Source organism: Zingiber officinale, chromosome 9B, assembly GCF_018446385.1.
Source record: "Zingiber officinale cultivar Zhangliang chromosome 9B, Zo_v1.1, whole genome shotgun sequence".
Classification (NCBI taxonomy): Eukaryota; Viridiplantae; Streptophyta; class Magnoliopsida; order Zingiberales; family Zingiberaceae; genus Zingiber; species Zingiber officinale.
The window spans coordinates 70,628,585-70,651,335 of record NC_056003.1 but is presented as its reverse complement, the minus strand read 5'-3'; positions in this window follow the sequence as shown (position 1 = coordinate 70,651,335).

Sequence of the window (22,751 nt, the reverse complement as noted above, 5' to 3'; positions counted from 1 at the left end):
TCAACTTCCATGGTTGAGTCTGAAACGCATTTCTGCTAATCACTCCTCCATGCAATGGCTCCACCTCCTAAAGTAAATACATAGCCTGATGTAGATTTACTGTTGTCCCTATCTGATTGGAAATTCGAATCCGTGTAACCCATAGGGAGCAAATTGTCTGCTTGGTAAACTAGCATATAATCTCTAGTCCTTCTCAGGTACTTCAATATATGTTTGACAGCAGTCCAATGTCCTTGTCCAAGGTTACTCTGATATCTGCTAACCATGCCCACGGCAAAACAGATATCAGGTCTCATACACAGCATTACATACATAAGGCTTCCTACAGCCGAAGCATAAGGAACTGACTTCATATCCTCTATCTCCTTTGATGTCTTCAGAGACATCTCTTTAGATAAGGCTACTCCATGCCTAAAAGGTAAGAAACCTTTCTTGGAGTTCTGCATGCAAAAACGAGCAAGGATTGTATCTATATATGAAGCTTGAGATAGGCACAACATTCTTTTCTTACGATCCCTTATAACTTTGATCCCAAGAATGTGTGCACATTCTTCTAAGTCCTTCATATCAAATTGTTTGGACAACCATACCCTTACGTCCGATAATACCTTGACATTGTTACCAATTAACAAATATCATCTACGTATAGTACAAGAAATACCACAACGTTTCCGTTACACTTCTTGTATACACAAGACTCATCCGGACACTGAATAAATCCATATGACTGGATAACTTCATTAAACCGGATGTTCCAAGATCTTGAAGCTTGCTTCAGTCCATAAATTGACCGATTGAGCTTGCACACTAGATGCTCTTTGCCTTTTTCAATGAACCCTTCTGGTTGCTTCATATGGATGTTTTCTTCAAAACTTCCGTTAAGGAAAGCTGTCTTGACATCTATTTCCCAAATCTCATAATCCATATGAGCATAATGGATAAGAGTATTCGGATAGACTTTAGCATAACTACCGGCGAAAAAGTCTCCTCATAATCGATTCCCTCTTTCTGAGTATACCCTTTCGCAACGAGTCTTGCCTTGAAGGTTTCTACTTTCCTGTCTGTCCCTCTTTTCCTTTTGTAGATCCACTTGCTTCCAACGACTTTTACACCATCAGGTGGTTCTACAAGCTCCCAGACCTTATTAGAATATATAGACTCTATTTCAGAATTCATTGCCTTTTGCCAAGATACCGCATCTATATCTTGGAGTGCTTCATCATATGTCCGGGGATCAGGTTCATGTTTACCCGGGATCAAGTCTGAAGACTCTCCTAAAAACATAAATCTTTCAGGTTACCCCACAACCCTCCCACTACGACGAGGCACTGTCTGTGGTTGTGTATCATGTGTGACACGTGTTACAGTCTCTTATGGTACTTTATCTTGTACTGTTGGTACTGAAGTAGACGTGTCCTCTCTCATTTCTTCTAGAACAATTTTACTTTTGGGCTTGTGGTCCATTATATAGTCTTCTTCTAAAAACTGGGCATTGGTGCTAACAATGACCTTCTGGTCTTTAGGGCTATAAAATAAACCACCTTTCGTTCCTCTAGGATAACCCACAAACATGCGAACTTCTGTACGAGATTCTAACTTATCAGCATCTGCTTTCAGCACATGTGCTGGACTACCCTAAATCCAAATATATCTTTTACTGGACTTTCACCCATTCCACAATTTTGTGGGAGTAGAAGGTACTGATTTAGAAGGTACTAAGTTAAGAATGTGCGCTGTTGTTTCCAGAGTGTATCCCCAAAACGAATTTGGTAATTTTGAATAACTCATCATCGATCTAACAATCTCCATAAGAGTCCTATTCCTTCATTCTTCCACACCATTCTGTTGGGGTGTACCAGGTGCAGACAACTGGGATTGAATCCCGGCCTCTGATAAGTAATTCCTAAACTCTCCCAAGAGGTATTCTCCACCACGATCAGACCGTAGTATTTTGATACTTTTACCAAGATGTTTCTCCACATCAGCCTTGTACTCTTTGAACTTATCAAAGCACTCAGACTTGCGGCGCATCAAGTAAATGTATCCGTATCTCGAATAATCATCTATAAAAGAGACAAAGTATTCGAAACCACCTCTTGCCTGGATAGACATAGGACCACACAAATCAGAATGAACTAATTCTAACACATCTTTGGCTCTATACCCCTTAGCCTTAAAAGGTCTCTTAGTCATTTTACCTTCCAAGCAAGATTCACAGGTTGGAAAATTTTCCAACTCTAATGTACCTAAGAGTCCATCAGCTATAAGCCTTTGAATCCTACTTAAGTTAATTTGACCAAGCCTTAGATGCCAAATGTTTGGTTCATTTCCGAAGGTTCTTTTCTCTTATTAGAGTTAGAAGATATGTTATTAATTTCCATTTGTTGCTTTATGGGAGAAATTGGATTTAATGTATATAAATTGACAACCAATGCACCAGAACAGATAATAACTCTATTTCTCTTTATAACTACATTGTTACTGGAAGAAATAGAATATTCATCCAAATACAGTTTAGAAACTGAAATTAAATTCTTTCTAAAACTGGGTACATAAAGACAATTTCTTAAAACCAAACTTTTATTCCTAAAAAGTAAGTAGACGTCTCCCACTGCAATAGCCGCCACCTTAGTAGTATTGCCCATGTATACAGTTATCTCTCCTTCAAATAGTTGTCAGGTTTCTTGGAACCCCTGCAAAGAATTGTAGACATGATCAGTGGCTCCTGTACCTACACACCAGGTACTGGTAGATAACACCGCTAAACATGTTTCAACTACTAGAGCATGAGATATACTTTTATTGTTCTGTTCCTACGAGGACAGTCCGCCTTCCAATGTCCTATCTGCTTGCAGATGAAGTACTTGCCCTTCGGCTTCTTCATTCCAGCTTTTTGTCCTGTACCCTGAGGTTTATTCCCCTTCTTTGCTGAAAAGACCTGTTTCTTCATCTTCTTGTCTTTCGACTTAGAAGTAGAACCATTTTCAGCATAGTGAATCTGAGAACTGTGACGAAATATACCTTCTGCTGCCTGTAGTTCTGTCAGAAGTTCCGCCAACGTATACTCCCTTTTGTTCATGTTATAGTTCAGGCGGAACTGCTCAAAACTTTTGGGTAGCGTTTGGAGAATTATATCGACCTGGGTTTCCCCATCGATTTCTCCTCCAAGGACTTGTATTTCCTTCAAATAAGCCATCATTTTGAGGATATGATCCCTAACGGGTGTCCCCTCAGACATGGTGGCTGTCATTAACTTTCTCATTACCTCTTGCCTAGCAGTCCGACTCTGGTGCCCAAAGAGTTCTTTGAGATTTTTCATTATATCATAAGTCGTTGGTAAGTCCTGATGCTGATGTTGTAATACATTTGACATTGAAGCTGAAATGTAACACCGCGCCATCTCATCTGCCTTTACCCATTTCTTATGATATTCAATCTCCTCTGGGGTAGAATCATTGTTAGGTGTTTCTGGGCATGCCTAGTAGTACAAACTTATAGCTTTCATCAGTTAAGACAATATCCAAGTTTCTTTTCCAAACTATATAGTTTGGATCAGTAATTCTATTCTCTTTCAGAATAATGGCAGTGGGTTGAAAGTCATCCTAAGAATCACAAAAATAAACTTTGGTCAAGACTCTAAATTTAGAATAATATTGATTCCTCAAATAATACTATTTTAAATTAACCAGCACCTCAAATCACCATGAATTTTGCATGCCACGATAGTGTGGACGTATACAGAATCAAACATTTGTAAGAGGAGGTTTTACCCATTAATTTTATTCTTGTCAACCTAACTTTATGACAAATAAAATTAATAGTTGGTTTTCCTTCGGTCACACAAATAATAGCAGTGACTCCGATGGGGAGGATACTATTAGACGTGCCTAAGTGTATACCATTACTTGACACTTAGTCCATTAATAAGATTGTGCCCCTTCCGATGGGGAAGATCACACGCTCTTAATTTCCTATAGTCATCCAAAATGGAAGTTTGATCTAGTGATCCACAAAAAAACTCATCCGATATGGAGGAAGGCACTCAGAGCCAACGCGCAAGTTTGTTTGTATCACTTACAAAACTAGTAATGGAGATCGTGGAATTTACTAAAATTCCTCTCCCACTTAGTTATTTAAAATTGAGGATTTTAACCTATGCTAGCATATCATGCAAACATACATCGCAGTAAATAAAAGCAATAAATTTGGAAATTAATTTTCCAACTATTATGGCCTTTTTCATCACTGTCTTCAGTATGCTCCAACCCTAGCTGCTGCCATCTTTAGTCACCGCCATCGGGTCGAGTTGTCGCATCTATCTTGCTTCTTATTCCGCTGCGCCTATGGTCCTCCAATAACACCATGCCTCACAAAGATACGATCCGCGACAAATATAGAATTTTACATATATCGATCCTATATTCTTTAAAGGAATGTACATGTGTTCTAGATCGAACAAAAAATAAAATTCTAAAATTAATACAGCTCCTGTTGTATTTGATACATACAATCATGCACACAAAATAATGCACTTACATGTCCAAGGGTCCAATCACACACAATATCTAAATGTCATAATAGTTGGAGCCTGCAACCACAAAGTTAGCACATCCTACTATTATCCTGCCTAAATTATGTATGACATGTGCATAATTAATTTGAAAACCAAAACACAGAGGCAAACCCTAGCTCTGATACCAATTGTTGGTTAGTCCTAGGAAAATCGTACTGGTTCCACTGTACAAAAATTTTGTACAAGTGTTGAACCTTTCCTTAAATAACCTATTTTGTTCTTAAGAAGTTAAATTAGGAATCACAAACTGAACTTAACATTATTGATTCCAAATTTAACTTATCTGTTCTTAATGGTTTAGACTTGGATGGTAAGCGGAACTTAACACTATTGATCCAAACCCGCCTACATTATAAATTCAATTAAATATTAATTTCCAAAATTGGCTTCCAGGACTGCATGGCGAGGCACATGGCCTTCTAGGGTATGGGAGCATCCACCACCGCCTAGACAAAGCCTTTTAAGGAAAGCTAATAATTAATTTCCTTATATAACTCTAGGTTTAACCAAAAAGAACAATCGAATCACAAATTTGAAAAACAAAGAAAAACACAAACATGAATAACTAATTCGAAAACTAGATCTAATGTCTCTTGTGTTTGGAATTCATACAAAGAAAAATAACTAACATGATGCGGAAAACAATTGCTAATTATGCCATTTTTTTGCAAGCTAATGACCTCGAGATCTTCTGCCGTATTCCTCGCCTCGCCTTGGACGTCGTGTGGGCGACGATCCTCCAAGATGAACACCACCCAAAGCCTTCTTCTCCTTCTTCTAATTTTCGGCCACCACCACCACAAAAGAAAAGAGAGTAAAGGGAAAGGGAGAAGAGAGAGGGCCGACCACACCAAGAGAGTCTCCACCAAGAGAATAAGAATTAATATCTCATGAGGTCTCCTCACCCCTTCTTTTATATTACTTGCCCAATGAAAATAAGGGAAGAATTTTTACAAAAATTAAAATCTTCCTCTAGTTTTTCCTTTTCCCTTTTATTTTTCCTTTTCTTTCCTCTTGATTGAATCAATCACCAAATCATTGGATGATGATTTTATTTTTTTATTTTTATTTGGCCAGCCACCTTGCTTGGGCACCAAGCAAGGGTGGTCGGCCCCCTTAAAGAGGAAGAAAATATTTTTTTATAAAATTTTATAAAAGAAGAAAATCTCTTATAAAATTTTACATGCTCTCTTTCTAAAAGTGGATGTTAAAATAGGAAAGTTTTAAAAATTAAAACTATGTTTTAAAATTTAAAACTTCTCTTCAAAAATTTCCTTTTTTAACATGAATAGAAAATTTTAATTTTTAAAACTTCTCTTCCTTTTTTTTTAAAAAAAAACAATGAGGATGGTTAAAAAATGAAAGTTTTAAAACTTTTAAAACTCTCTATTAAACCATGTGGCCTAATTCAAAAAATGAAAGTTATATATTTTAAAAACTCTCTTTTAAAACTTATAGTTTTCTACAAAGAGAAGATTTTAAAAATTTAAAACACCCCTTCTATTTGAACTAATCATGGTCGGCCCCTACTTGCTTGGTCACCAAGCAATAGGGTCGGTCCCCTAGAAGAGGATGTGGCCGGCCCTTGCTTGGTCACCAAGCATTGGACCGGCCCCCTTCTTGGACACCAAGATGAGCTTATATTTGGATGGACTTGAGGCTTTAATGAGGCTACGACAGGGACCTAGAGGAGAAATTGGTTTTGGCCTTCCGATGAGCTTGAGTATCCCGTGTTCGCCCCGAACACACAACTCAAGTTCATCAATAATAACTCATTCCACTAGAGAGTTATTGTTGCACTACTGCACCAATCCCAAATTACATTTATGGGCTCCTTTTTATCATGAGTGCGTTAGTCTCCTTGTGTTTAAGATAACGAATGTCCACTAATTAAGTAAGTTACTGATAACTCACTTAATTAATATCTAGCTCCAAGAGTAGTACCACTCAACTTCATTGTCATGTCGAACTAAGTCCACCTGCAGGGTTTAACATGGCAATCCTTATGAACTCCTCTTGGGGACATTCTCAACCTAGATAACTAGGATACAGTTTCCTTTTATAATCAACACATACTATAAGTAATATCATTTCCCAACTTATCGGGCCTATTGATTTATCAAGCTAAATCTTACCCTTTGATAAGTTAAAGAAATAAATACTAAATATATGTGCTTGTTATTATATTAGGATTAAGAGTACACACTTCCATAATAACTAAGGTCTAGTTCTTTTATTATGTCAGTATAAAAAGAACTTAACTAAAATGGTCCTACTCAATACACTTAGAATGTACTAGTGTAATTTATTAGGCAAGATAAACTAATACCTAATTACACTACGACTATACTAATGGTTTGTTCCTTTCCATCTTAGTCGTGAGCAACTGTTTATAATTTATAAAGAGCTGATAACATGATCTTCTGTGTGTGACACCACACACCATGTTATCTACTTTATAAATTAATTGAACAACTATATTCAATAAATAAATATAGACATTTGACCAATGTGATTCTTTTATTACAAAAATAGATGTTTACAAAAGCTAGGCTTTTAGTATACACTCTAACATCTTCTCCTCGACCAAGGTGACACAGTCGTGTGGATTCACACGGTCGTGCACTTCTTCCCCTCGGACAAGGGGACACGACTATGTGGATTCACACGGTCGTTTACCTCACTCTCTCGGCCAAGGGGACACGGTCGTGTGGATTCACACGGTCATGCAGCTTTGCTTGGCTCCAGGTCATGTCCTATTAGTCGAACAAGTTAGAGTAGACTTATGGGCTGAGCAGTACATAATGTGTAAGAATGCCAAAAAAATTAAGATGTGCAGATAAGGGTAACGTATGTCCTTTATGAGGTAAGGGTAGAAGATCGGGCGTTACAAATTGGTATCAGAGCAAGTTCCACCCTTCTGCCACACACACATCAAGCATTGATCCTGCAGCTTCCAAATAAGAAAGTATCTTCTCACAACTTTTATGCATTTTATTTCAGTTACGATTAGTAAGAACTATTTGTTAAGATTAAGCATGCTTATACATGTAAGTATTAAGGGTAGCAAGTAAGAATGATAATGGGTTGATGCATTGTCTCACTGGTTGGTTGGTGAATATGTTGATGGCCAGAGGACAACCTGCTAGACAACCAAGAGTTAATGAACCTCAACCATAGATGAATGAGTCTGCACCACCGCCCAACCTTTTGGAACTAGTAACTCAGCTAGAGAGACAAGTAGCAAAGCAGCAGCAGGTTATTGCCACCCTGACTACTAATCAGCAAGCTTCTCCGGTAGTCCCACCGGAAGCCAATATGGTGGCACCTATTACAGCCAAAGTTCCATCAGTTACACCTGTAGCCCCAGCAAAGGTAGTGAGGCAAGAAGCATACCTCATCCAGTGGCAGAAACTGAAACCAGAGAATTTCTCTGGCACCAATGAACCATGAGATGTTCAGACATGGTTCAAAACCCTGGAGAGCATAATGGAGCTACTGGACTAACCGGAGGTAGAAAAGATAAAGTGTGCCTCCTTCTGCCTCATTGGAGATGCAAGAATGTGGTGGGAACGGGTTAAGATAAAGAGAATAGTGAATCAAATGACCTGGTTTGACTTCGAGACTGAGTTCTTTGAAGAATTCTTTCATATGCACGTCACGAACAAACATTACGATGAGTTCACGAAATTCCGACAAGGAAGTTTATCAGTTGATGAAGCCGTGAAGAAATTCAATAGGCTGGCTCACCTATGCCCTGAACTGGTCAGCACAGAATGAGAGAGGGTAAAGCTAATGCTCAGGATGTTGAGGCCAGAGATAGCTCTGAATGTGGCTGGCGGAATAAATAGACCACAGACTACAGAAGAGCTGGTTAGTAGTGCCCTGATCACGGAACATTACCTGAACAATATCAAGCAACCAAAGCCAGTACTGATTGAGAATAAAAGTCAAGGGAGTTCTGGCACTTAGAAACCCCAGGGCCAAGGTTTAACCTGGAAGGGGAGCTCCAAGAGAAAGTAGTGGAGTAATAAAAAGGGAGGATCCGTGAGCGAGCAATCTAAGTATGCTACATGTCCCACGTGTGGAAAAATGCATCCTGGAATTTGTCGCAAGGGCACTAGTGGTTGTTATACGTGTGGTCAAGAAGGGCATATGGCCAAGTATTGCCCGACCAAGAGCACCCTATCTCCAACGCAATCTGTTAAGTATGGAGGCAAACAGGCATAGTTATACCAGATGCAGGTCGCATTGGAGGGTCCTTATATTAACCAAGGCAGACTGGAGGCTCCACCAAGTTCTACAAATGCTCGAGTTTTCTCCCTTACCAGAGAGGATGTAGCAAACACCTCCACCGTGGTCATAGGTCAGATACATATTTTTAGTCATTGTGCAACTGTGCTATTTGATACTGGGGCAACCCATTCATTTATCTCCATAGTATTTGCTGAAAGAATAGATATACCTCCGGATGTCCTAAGCGGACAGTTCTTGACAACACTACCCTTGGGAGAGATAATGACATCTACGCACTGGCTACGAGCTGTGCCAGTCAAAATTTCAGACAGAGAACTGTACAGTGATCTGATAATGTTGAACATGTCTGATTATGATGTTATTTTTGGGATGGACTTTTTGAGCAAGTATGGTTCTTCCATCGAGTGTTGTAAGCGAAGAGTCCTATTCCAACCTGAGGCAGAGTCTAAATTTGAGTTCATTAGAGAATCAAAGAAGAGAACCCAGGAATTCTTATCGGCCATAAAAGCTTAGAAAATGTTAGCCGATGGATGTGCTGAGTTTCTAGCTCATGTGGTTAACACCCAGCAAGAAAAAGCCCAAAAGCTAGAGGAAGTTAGAGTCGTATGTGACTACTCGGAAGTGTTTCCGGATGAGTTGCTAGGTTTAGCTCCGGATTGGGAAATTGAATTTTAGATTGAACTCATTCCTGGTACCCATCCAATCTCAAAAGCACCTTACCGCATGGCTCCGGCAGAATTGAAAGAACTTCAGGGACAGTTATAGGAGCTACTCGACAAGGGTTTCATTCACCCTAGTCACTCACCATTGGGAGCTCCGGTGTTGTTCGTAAAGAAGAAGGACGGGTCCATGCGAATGTATGTGGACTACCGAGCGCTGAACAAAGTAACTATCAAGAATAGTTATCCCCTACCGAGAATTGATGATCAATTTGATCAGTTAAAGGGAGCCACGGTCTTTTCCAAGATAGACTTGCGGTCCGGATATCATCAAGTGAAAGTGAAAGTGAAAGCAAAAGATGTACCGAAGATGGCATTCCGAACGAGGTATGGACACTACGAGTTCATAGTCATGCCTTTTGGAGTGACGAACGCTCCTGCTATATTTATGGACCTGATGAACAGAGTATTCAAAGCGTATTTGGATAAGTTTGTAATCATCTTCATAGACGATATCTATATATACTCAAGAACTCAGGAAGAACATGCTGAACATCTGAAGACAGTATTACAAATTCTTCAGTAGAGATAGTTGTACGCGAAGTTCTCCAAGTGCGAGTTTTGGCTTGATCAAGTGTCCTTCCTAGGTCACATTATTTCCAAGGATGGGATTATGGTATACCTGACAAAATAGAAGTTGTGAGTAACTAGAAGAGACCCAAGAATGTCAGTGAAATCAGAAGTTTCCTTGGGCTAGCAGGCTACTATAGGAAATTTATAGAGAACTTCTCAAGGATCACCTCTCCATTGACAGTACTTACTAGAAAGAATAGAAAATTTGAGTGGATAGCGGATTGTGAGAAGAGTTTCATTGAACTAAAAAGGAGATTGGCCAGTGCTCCAATCCTGACTCTTCCAGAACATGGCGGGAGCTTTGATATTTACAACAATGCTTCTAAATTGGGACTCAGAGTTGTACTGATGCAGAATGACAAAGTCATTGCCTACGCCTCGAGACAACTCAAAGATTATGAGAAGAGATATCCTACTCATGACCTTGAGTTAGCAGTAGTAGTCTTCGCTCTCAAAGTCTGGAGGCATTACTTATACGAAGCTCAGTGCAAGATTTACACAGATCACCAGAGTTTGAAGTATTTCTTCACTCAGAAAGACCAGAACATGAGATAACAGAGATGGCTTGAGCTAGTCAAAGACTATGACTGTGAAATACTCTACCATCCAGGAAAGGTGAACAAAGTGGCAGATGCACTAAGTAGGAAATCTTGCGCAGCTTTATTATCCTTAGCTGCTATGTCCTAACCCCTACAGAAGGAAGTAGTAAACTTTGGGCTTGAAATTATTACCGAGCAGCTCTCCACCTTGACACTAGTGTCAACCCTGATTGAAGATATACAGAAAAGGTAGGATGAAGATCCTAATATTCAGAAGATCAAGCAAGGAATACAGGAAGGAGAAAATGGAGAGTTCCGAGTATCAGACCGTGGGATACTATATTTCAGTAATCGCCTCTGTGTCCGTAATCAAGAAGAACTACGAAAGAAAATTTTAGATGAAGCCCATGGAGCACCCTATGCAATGCATCCTGGTTTCACTAAGATGTACCAAGATATAAAGGAACACTTCTCGTGGTCTGGAATGAAAAGAGATGTTGCTGGATATGTCAGTACCTGTCTGACATATCAATGGGTTAAAGCAGAACATCAGAGATCAGGCGGAATTCTGCAGCCTATCCAGATCCCAGAGTGGAAGTGGGAGGATATATCTATGGATTTTATAGTAGGATAACCCAGAATCACGAATGGTTACGACGTTATCTGGGTAATAGTGGACAGATTGACTAAGTCTGCTCATTTTCTAACTATCAGAATATTCTACTCTATTGAACAGCTAGCGCAATTGTATGTTAAAGAGGTCATCAGATTGCATGGAGTTCCCAAGACCATAATTTCTGATAGAGATGGTCATTTTACTTCACACTTCTAGGAGTGTGTTCATAGGGCTCTTGGCACTAAGCTGCGGTTTAGCACTGCATTTCATCCTCAAACTGATGGGCAAACAGAATGAGTAAATCAAGTTCTGGAGGATATACTACGGGCTTGTGCCTTAGATTTCAAAGGGAGCTGGTGTCGATACCTATGCTTAGCAGAATTTGCATATAATAATAGCTATCAAGCTACTATCGGAATGGCACCCTACGAGGCTCTATATGGGAGGAGATGTAGATCTCCTATCTGCTGGTATGAAGGTGGTGAAAAGAAAGAAATGACACTCCAGACAGATCTTATCGAGGACACCACCAAAGTCATTCAAAGCATTCGCCAGAGAATAGAAACTGCTCAAAGCTGACAAAAGAGCTATGCGGATGTGCGCCGTAGACCGCTGGAATTTGAGGTTAGGGACTCAGTGTTCCTCAAAGTAATGCCTATGAAAGGAGTGATGTGGTTTGGAAAGAAATGAAATTTGAGTCCACATTATGTGGGGTCATGCCTGATCACTAGAAGGGTTGGAAAGGTATCTTATGAGCTAGAATTACCACAGGAAATGTCAGCTATTCATAATGTATTTCATGTCTCAATGCTGAAGAAGCATGTTCCTAATGCAAAGCAAGTGATTGATGTTAGCTAGAGCCCTAGAGCCAATCATTTGATGATTGTATTTTTGGACTTATTGTATCATATTCCATATAAATAAAGGCATTTGGTGTTTGGTTATTATACTTACTTGTATTGGTGCCAAATAAACTAAGTGTAACAACGTCCTTGAGTAGAAGGTTCTTACCTATATCAATCGATTGGTTGAATCGATAGTGAGATGATATAGGGAACACTACTCTAAATTATTCCTAGTCGAGTATTAACATTCAGGGACAATGTTAATGCAATAAGACTAGTATGTAGGTCAACTTGATGACTTGATCTCACAAGTCATGGATATAGAGATATCAAGTTGACACATGGGTATGCATTGGAGAATATATACTGAATGACCCACCATGAGAAAGTATCATGGATCGTTATATAAGTGTCATATACTTTCTCATGTGGCTATTAGTATGACTACTAGTTCTTAGACCTGAAGTCACCATGGTTCCCTACATAACGAGTTATGTACTTTGGTTTCGTCAAACGTCACCCGTAACTGGGTGGACTATAAAGGCGATTACTGGGTATGTAATGAATTATGCAGAGGGATGTGAGTGATGTAGATGGGATCTATCCCTCCTATATGACGGGAGTGACATCGATATTCTTGATAGAGTGAGACCACGAAGTGCATGGTCATGCCCAAATGAGTCAATATGAGATATTGAGCTCATTTGATTTAGTGAGTCTACTTGGAGTTCAGGATTTAGATTGATCAGAGGATGACACGGTCTATGCCTCACATTGATCAATCTAGATGTCTAGGATAGAAGGACACTTGTCATATATTGTGAGGAGTCACAATTAGTAGTCACAAGGTGATGTTGGATCTCAACATTCTTGTAACATTGGGTAGTAATGATGTGTTGCTAGATGTCGCTCATTACTTATGCTCCTAAATGGGTTTAGGGGTATTGCCAACGTTACAAGAACCTATAGGGTCACACACTAAGAACAATTAGATGGAGATTGGGTTCATATGATGAACCAAGAGGATTAGATTCATTTGATGAATCAAATTGGATTAAGAGTAATCCAAATTGGGCTAATTGAGTTGGACTCAAGTTGATTCATGTATTCAATGAGTCTAATTTAGATTATGACTCATTAAATCAACTTAATTTAATGAATTAGATTCATTATATTAAGTTGGCTTGAATCAAATGGTTAGATTAGATTAACCATGGAAGAGATTTGGTCAAATTTGACTTGACTTGAGAGGAAGAGGAAGAGTCAAGTTTGACTTGACTAATTGCCACATCATTAGTGAGATGGCAAGATGTGGACCAATGATGATGCTCCACATCATCAAAGTGTGCCACCTCATGGGAGTTACAATGTCATTCTCTTTAATGGCTACATTTAATGAGAATGGGAGTTACACATGGTGAATGTGGCCGGCCACTTAAGTGTGGATGAGAATTTGATTTTTTCATTCAAGCCTCATTATTCCTTCTTCTTCCTCTCTAGCTCTTCCTCTCCTTCTCCTCCTCAACTTGGCCGAACCACACATAGGTGCTAGCACACCTTTTTGTGTGGTTTTTTCCACCTACGTGTTCGTGTGGATACTTTTAGAGGAGTATCTATCTTGATACTCTTGAGATCCGGCACCGTTTGGACGAGCGGGAACGCGAAGGGCTTCGCTACAAAGGTATAAAAAAATTTTCCTTTTGTAGATCTACTGTAGATCGAAGCTTTAAACTCATACTCGTATTTTCAAAAGTTTTCTTCGCACGAGATCCAGTGGCATGGGTGATTCGGGGTTTCCGCGACGCGAAAACGCTGTTTTCGCGGCCCGAAAAATCCAACAGTGGTATCAGAGCCATGTGCGAAGCTTGTACGAGTTTAGTTTTTGTTTTTATGACAAAAATTCAGTTCTGTGATATTCTATAATTTTATAGTTTTTAGAGTTTTTATGGGTATTTTTCTCGTAGAAGCGAAGCACAAGTGTTTCGGCACTACAGGCTTCGACAACCGAGAAGAATTTTTCAAAACGGCAAAGTTTCGCCCCAAAAATTTTTGGGACAGCGGGCTAAGGCGCTCTTGGATCGCTTAGGAGAAACTCGCGATGGTTAGATCATGGGTAGGGGTACTGCCCCTAACCCCGCAAGGGGATTTGCTCCGCGATTGCGCCCAAAATCGCTAATCGGGACTGCCGGGAAAAATTTACTCATAAAATCTGTAAAATTATAAAAAAATTACAGAAAATTATAGAAATATATAATTTTGAATTATATATTAATTTTGTGATAGTCATGGCCCAAACGACTCAAATTGGATTTGGAAATGTGTTGTAATTCATAATACGGCCTGCGTGCCGTTATGTGATGTGCGTGCTGTATTTATTTTATTTTTATTTTATTTTCACGGCCTGCGCATCATGCCTTTCTCTTATATTCTGGTTGTAAATTAGATTTAGACTCGAATGTAACTCGAGTTTCAAAATTGTAATGTATTTTTGAAGCGGTGGAAGGTCCACACGAGACGGAGTTACGAGGAGGGCGCGAGCAACACAAGGTGGTCAAAGGAAGAAGCTTGAGAAGCTGTTGACCTTAGGTTGACCATCCGATCTTCTCATTAGCTTGAGAAGATCGTAGTAGGTCCATGACACAATCACAAAATAATTTAATTAATTGCTTATATGTATGTGATGCATGTTTAATTAAGTAGTAAATTAGTGCCTAGCGATTAGATTAGATCTAAATCGTGCACATGATGCACCCTTCGATTAGATTAGATCTATCGAGTATATGATATGCATCATCATTTAGATTAGATCTAAATCGCATCAACTCGTAATGCCTACCATGCCGTGATACCTACCACTACCTCGATCGCATGTAGTTATTGAATCTGCCAAAGCAGAGTAACACATACTATCTTGGTAGGGTACGGAGGGACAATCTTGGTCCCGCCTATCAACGCATGGGTGAGTTCAACTCAATTAGATTGAGTAACTAGTTAACTCGGTTGGATCGAGTACAACTATAGGCATTCTTCCAACGGTTGGAAAGATAGGACAAAATCACATATATATTAACTCTTGGGCGTATTAGCCAAAGCTAACTCGAGTTTTAATATAAATACAGATTTTGATCCTATAAACAAGAGTTGCATAGAGATGTAATTGGTAATCGTTACCTACCGATCATACTAAGTCTTGGGCGTATTAGCCAAAGCTAACTCAAGGGTTAGTATGATGTGGATCTTGTCCCACATGAATTATATAATTCAGTGGGAGCATCATTTAGTTAAAAGCCTAATTAAATGATTAAGAATATGATACTTATTTCTGCATTTATTTCTGTTGTAGAATTGCCATGACGTCGAACACGAACACCTTCTCCCTGCGATCTGTCCTCGAGAAGGACAAGCTCAACAGAGCAAACTTCCTGGATTGATACAGGAACCTGAGAGTAGTTCTCACCCAAGAACCTGAGAGCAGCCCATTCCGGAGGCTCCTCCTGCCAATGCCCTGCGAGCTGACAAAGATGCTTACAAGAAGCATCAAGATGATGCATTAGATGTGTCCTGTCTAATGCTCGCGACCATGAACTCTGAGCTTCATAAGCAACACGAGTTAATGGGCGCTTACGATATGGTTGAACATCTTCGTCAGCTGTATCAAGGACATGCGAGGCATGAGAGATTTGAGATCTCAAGGGTATTGTTTCAGTGCAAGATGTCAAACGGGGCTCCTGTAGGCCCATATGTACTCAAAATGATTGGGTACATAGAGAACCTACAAAGGTTGGGGTTCCCACTTGGCCAAGAGCTGGCTACTGACCTAATCTTGACAAACCTTGTCGGATAGCTATAGTCAATTCGTTCTAAACTACAATATGAATGAGATTGACAAGCCACTGCCCGAGCTGCTTAGCATGTTAAGAACTGCTGAGCTAAACCGTAAGAAGGCTAAGCCCAACACTGTTCTGATGGTTCAGAAACATAAGGGCAAGGGCAAGCCCAAAGGCAAAGGAAAGTCCCAAGCCAAGGGCAAAGGCAAGGCACTGAAGCCTAAAGGAGGGGTCGCCAAGGATGCTACCTGTTTCCACTGCGGTCAGACCGGGCACTGGAAGAGGAACTGCAAGGTATATTTGGAGGATCTTAAGAAGAAGCGAAGTGAGACTTCCACTTCAGGTATATATGTTATAGAAGTCAATCTATCTATTTCTACATCATGGGTATTAGATACTGGATGTGCTTCTCACATTTGTACTGATGTGCAGGCACTGAGAAATAGCAGGGCATTGACAAAGGGCGAGGTGGACCTACGAGTAGGCAATGGAGCACGGGTTGCTGCTGTTGCTGTAGGGACTTACTTTCTATCTCTGCCCTCTGGGCTTGTACTAGAGTTAGTCGATTGTTGTTATGTCCCTGCATTAACTAAGAACATTATATCAGTTTCTTGTTTGGACAAGAAAGGTTTCTCATTTACTATAAAGAACAAATGTTGTTCCGTCTATTAAACGATATGTTCTATTGTAGTGCACCTCTGATAAACGGACTCTATATTCTTGACCTTGAAAGCCCTATCTATAACATAAATACCAAGAGATTCAAGTCAAATGACCTGAACCAAACCTATCTCTGGCACTGTCGCTTAGGTCATATAAATGACAAGCGCTTATCCCAGCTCCATAAGGATGGTTTATTGGACTCATTTTGATTTTGAATCATATGAGATATGCGAGTCATACCTACGAGGCAAGATGACCAAGACTCCCTTTAGTGGGCACAGCGAGAGAGCAACTGATTTGTTAGGACTCATACATAGTTATGTATGTGGCCCTTTCAATGCTGCTGCTAGAGGCGGTTATAGATACTTCATCACATTTACTAATGACTTCAGTAAATATGGTTATATGTACTTGATGACACATAAGTCTGAATCCTTTGAAAAGTTTAAAGAATTCAAGAATGAAGTACAGAACCAGCTTGGTAAAAGTATTAAGATACTTCGATCCGATCGAGGTGGAGAATACCTTAGCCATGAGTTTCGTGACTATCTAGCAGAGTGTGGGATCCTATCCCAACTCACTCCTCCTGGAACACCACAGTGGAATGGTGTATCCGAAAGGAGGAATCGTACCCTATTAGATAAGGTGTGATCTATGATGAGTCACACAGATCTTCCGACATACCTTTGGGGCTATGCTGCAGACACGGCAGCTTTTATACTCAACCGAGTTCCATCCAAGGCCATGATAAAGACACCATATAGGATATGGACTGGGAGAGATGTCCAGGTGTCTTTCATGAGGATTTGGGGTTGTGAGGCTTACGTTAGACGTCAAGTCTCAGACAAATTAGGACTCAAATCCGACAAGTGCTACTTTATTGGATATCCCAAGGAAACTAAGGGATATTACTTCTACATTCTCAGTCAGCACAAGGTAGTTGTGGTAAAGACTAGGGTCTTTCTAGAAAGGGACTTTGTTTCTAGAAAGATTAGTGGGAGCGCGTTCGATCTTGAAGAAGTTCAAGATGCGAACAATAGCACTGATGCCTCGATGGAAATTGAACTGGAATCACAAAATGTTGTGGATGATGTTGTTCCACAAGGAGTTGAGGAACAACAAGCAGTTCAAGTAGACATACCTCTTCGCAGGTCTGATAGGGTACGTCGTCAGCCTGAGAGATACTCATTTCTCTTGTCTGACCATGATGACATTGTGCTCATAGAAGATGAGCCTACCACCTATCAAGAAGCTGTGATGAGACCAGATTTCGAGAAATGGCTGGAGGCCATGAGATCTGAAATGGAATCCATGTACACCAACCAAGTATGGACTTTGGTTGATCCACCTGAAGGGATAAAACCCATTGGGTGTAAGTGGGTCTTTAAGAGAAAGACTGACAAGGATGGACTTATCTATAAGGGTCGCTTGGTAGCTAAAGGTTTCAAGCAGATTCATGGTATTGACTATGATGAAACCTTTTCTCCAGTAGCGATGTTTAAGTCCATTCGGATCATGCTTGCTATTGCAGCCTACCATGACTATGAGATATGGAAGATGGATGTCAAAACCGCGTTTCTGAATGGAAACCTACTTGAGGATGTGTACATGACACAACCTGAGGGTTTTGTAGATCCACAGCATACTAGCAGAGTATGCAAGCTGCATATGGACTAAAGCAAGCTTCTCGGAGCTGGAATCTTCGATTCGATGATGCAATCAAACAGTTTAGTTTCATCAAGAATGAAGATGAGCCTTGTGTCTACAAGAAGGTTGTAGGGGATATAGTTGTCTTCCTCATATTGTATGTGGATGACATACTACTCATTGGGAAGGACATCCCTATGCTTCAGTCTGTCAAGACCTGGCTAGGGAGTTGCTTCTCAATGAAGGACTTAGGCGAGGCATCCCACATTCTAGGGATACAGATCTATAGAGATATATCTAAGAGATTGCTTGGCCTAAGTCAGAGTACATACATTGACAAGGTACTCCTTCGGTTTTCCATGCAGAACTCCAAGAAGGGATTTCTGTCGATGTCACATGGCGTGAGTCTTTCGAAGACTCAAGGTCCCTCTTCTAGAGAGGAGAGAGACCGTATGGATCAGATCCCTTATGCCTCAGCCATAGGATCGATCATGTACGCCATGCTATGTACTCGACCTGATGTCTCGTATGCTTTGAGCATGACGAGCAGATACCAGTCAGATCCAGGTGAAAGTCACTGGATAGCGGTCAAGAATATTCTTAAGTACTTAAGAAGGACTAAAGGATATTTCTTGATATATAGAGGCAATGATGAGCTAGCTGTATAGGGTTACAGTGATGCCAGCTTCCAGACCGATCAGGATGATTACCGATCGCAGTCAGGGTTCGTATTTTGCATTAATGGTGGTGCTGTCAGCTGGAAGAGTTCGAAGCAGGACACAGTAGCTGATTCTACAACAGAGGCCGAGTACATTGCTGCATCAGAGGCAGCAAAGGAGGCAGTTTGGATTCGCAAGTTCATCTTTGAACTTGGGGTGGTTCCTACCCTATTGAGCTCTATTGTGACAACAATGGAGCTATAGCACAGGCGAAGGAACCTCGCTCACACCAGTGAACCAAACACATACTAGGGCGCTTCCATCTCATTCGAGAGATCATCGAGAGAAGAGATATGAAGATTTGCAGAGTACCTACAGAGGCTAACATCGCAGATCCCTTGACCAAGGCTTTGGCACAGAGGAAGCATGATGGTCACACTAGGTCATTGGGGCTTAGAGCCTACACTGATTGGCACTAGTGCTAGTGGGAGATTGTTAGCTAGAGCCCTAGAGCCAATAATTTGATGATTATATTTTTGGACTTATTGTATCATATTCTATATAAATAAAGGTATTTGGTGTTTGGTTATTATACTTACTTGTATTGGTGCCAAACAAACTAAGTGTAATAACGTCCTTGAGTAGAAGGTTCTTACCTATATCAATCGATTGGTTGAATCGATAGTGAGATGATATAGGGAACACTACTCTAAATCATTCCTAGTCGAGTATTAACATTCAGGGACAATGTTAATGCAATAAGACTAGCATGTAGGTCAACTTGATAACTTGATCTCACAAGTCATGGATATAGAGATATCAAGTTGACACAAGGGTATGCATTGGAGAATGTATACTGAATGACCCGCCATGAGAAAGTATCATGGATCGTTATATAAGTATCATATACTTTCTCATGTGGCTATTAGTATGACTACTAGTTCTTAGACCTGAAATCACCATGGTTCCCTACATAACGAGTTATGTACTTTGGTTTCGTCAAACGTCACCCGTAACTGGTTGGACTATAAAGGCGATTACTGGGTATGTAATGAATTATGTAGAGGGATGTGAGTGATATAGATGGGATCTATCCCTCCTATATGACGGGAGTGACATCGATATTCTTGATAGAGTGAGACCACGAAGTGCATGGCTATGCTCAAATGAGTCAATATGAGATATTGAGCTCATTTGATTTTGTGAGTCTACTTGGAGTTCAGGATTTAGATTGATCAGAGGATGACACGGTCTATGCCTCACATTGATCAATCTAGATGTCTAGGATAGAAAGACACTTGTCATATATTGTGAGGAGTCACAATTAGCAGTCACAAGGTGATGTTAGATCTCAACATTCTTGTAACTTTGGGTAGTAATGATGTGTTGCTAGATACTGCTCATTACTTATGCTCCTAAATGGGTTTAAGGGCATTGCCAACGTTACAAGAACCTATAGGGTCACACACTAAGGACAATTAGATGCAGATTGGGTTCATATGATGAACCAAGAGGATTAGATTCATTTGATGAATCAAATTGGATTAAGAGTAATCCAAATTGGGCTAATTGAGTTGGACTTAAGTTGATTCATGTATTCAATGAGTCTAATTTAGATTATAACTCATTAAATCAACTTAATTTAATGAATTAGATTCATTATATTAAGTTGGCTTGAATCAAATGGTTAGATTAGATCAACCATGGAAGATATTTGGTCAAATTTGACTTGACTTGAGAGGAAGAGGAAGAGTCAAGTTTGACTTGACTAATTGCCACATCATTAGTGAGATGGCAAGATATGGACCAATTTTTTGACGGAGCGAGTAAATCAGGTACTCGAAGATATGCTCCGAGCATGTGCCCTAGACTTCAAGGGAAGTTGGTGCAAATATCTGAGTTTAGCAGAATTTGCATGCAACAATAGCTATCAGGCCACTATCGGCATGGCACCTTACGAGGCTCTCTATGGGCGGAGGTGTAGATCTCCAATCTGCTGGTATGAGAGTGGTGAACAGAAAGAACTAGAACTTCAGACAGATCTAGTAGCAGATACCACAGCAACTATACAGCAGATCCTCCAGAGGATAAAGACATCTCAGAGCCGCCAGAAAAGCTATGCTGATACATGGCGCAAACTCTTAGAGTTTTCAATTGGGGATTCAGTGTTCCTTAGAGTAGCTCCCATGAAGGGAGTAATGCGTTTTGGGAAGAAGGGCAAATTAAGTCCCAGATATGTGGGACCATACCTTATCACTAGAAGAGTTGGCAAGGTAGCATATGAGTTAGAGCTACCCCAGGAGATGTCAACCATCCATAATGTATTTCATGTCTCTATGCTGAAGAAGCATATCCCAGATGCCACCCAGGTGATTGAGCCCCAGTCGGTACTAGTCCACGAAGACCTCAACTATGATAGTCGGCCTATTCAGATAATAGACCGAGCAGTTAAGAAATTACGGAACAAGGAGGTACCGTTAGTAAAAGTCATTTGACAAAGTCACACAGCAAAAGAGGCAACTTGGGAGACAGAAGCCAGTATGAGACAGAAGTACCCAGAGTTATTCTAAGTTCGAGGATGAACTTTTTATAAGGTATGGGGGATTATAACGCTCGAAAATTCTCAAAATGATTTTTGGAAATATTCTATGATTTTATGGAATTTTAGAATATTTTTAGGGAATTTTTAGAGTAGTGGAAGTAGTAAAAATAAATGAAGTCGTAAAATAGCCTACGCGGGTTTTGAACCTGAGACCTATTGGGTCCTACGACTTATAGCGGACTCTAGTAACCAAGTGAACCCAGCAGGGTCGTGCTGAAAGGGAAGGGAAACAATTATATTTATATTTCAGTTGGGTGAATTTAACCACTTAATATAAATAGGAAATTAAAAGAGGAGTTATGAGATTTTATTCGTAACTTTCCTCCTCCTCACCCTAACCTCACGCCACCCCCTCCCTCCTCTTTCTCTCTCGGCGCACCAAGCAAAGGCTAGGGTTCCGCCCCTAGGCTCTAGGAGCACCTTCCGGCGACGACCCCAACACGAGGACGCTTCCCTTCGCGAGAGGAACACGTGGACGCGGGGAAAATCGTCGAGAAGATCGTCTCCACCGGGAATTTAGCTATTTGAATTATAAGAAACCTAGCACAGGAGGTAAGAAACCCCTCACCTGCAGTATAAGTAGCTTTCGTATGAATTTTTTAGCTTCAGTTTAGTAGTATGTAGACTTTTGGCACAAAGGATGCGAACTAGCGCATACCAAGTGTCGAATAAATTGTTAGCACAGTTAAAATGCAACTTAGGTATTTTATTAGCTTAGATAAATGCAATGGAAGCATTTTCACAACTTATTTAGTCTTTCTACAGCTCTTATAGGACTAGATGTCCAATGGGTGGGCTCCCACAGTCGCCTCTAGGTTCAGACAACCTAACTTTAGGTTCAGATAACCTAGAATGAGCAAGACAAGTAATTAGCTATGTTCAGTATTTTACTTTCTCAGTGGCACTATACTGGATTAGATATCCCTTGGGTTGGGCTCCCATAGTCGTCCCTAGGTTCAGCTAACCTAGTAAACCCTACTAGATTTGGAATTTGCAACCTCGGGTTTAGTTAGGGATGCGCGCACAGCAAGTACAGTTGCCGGGCCCAAACAGCAACAAGATTATGTATTTTTACTTATTATATATAGTTTTCAAACTCTCACAAGATTGTTATGTGAATGCAGCATAGCCTCAGCATTAGTCTAGCATTAGCTTAGCTCAGCTTTCTATATCAGATTAGTTTTCCTATTGATACAATGTGATAGTTATGATTAGCTTTATTGCCATGATT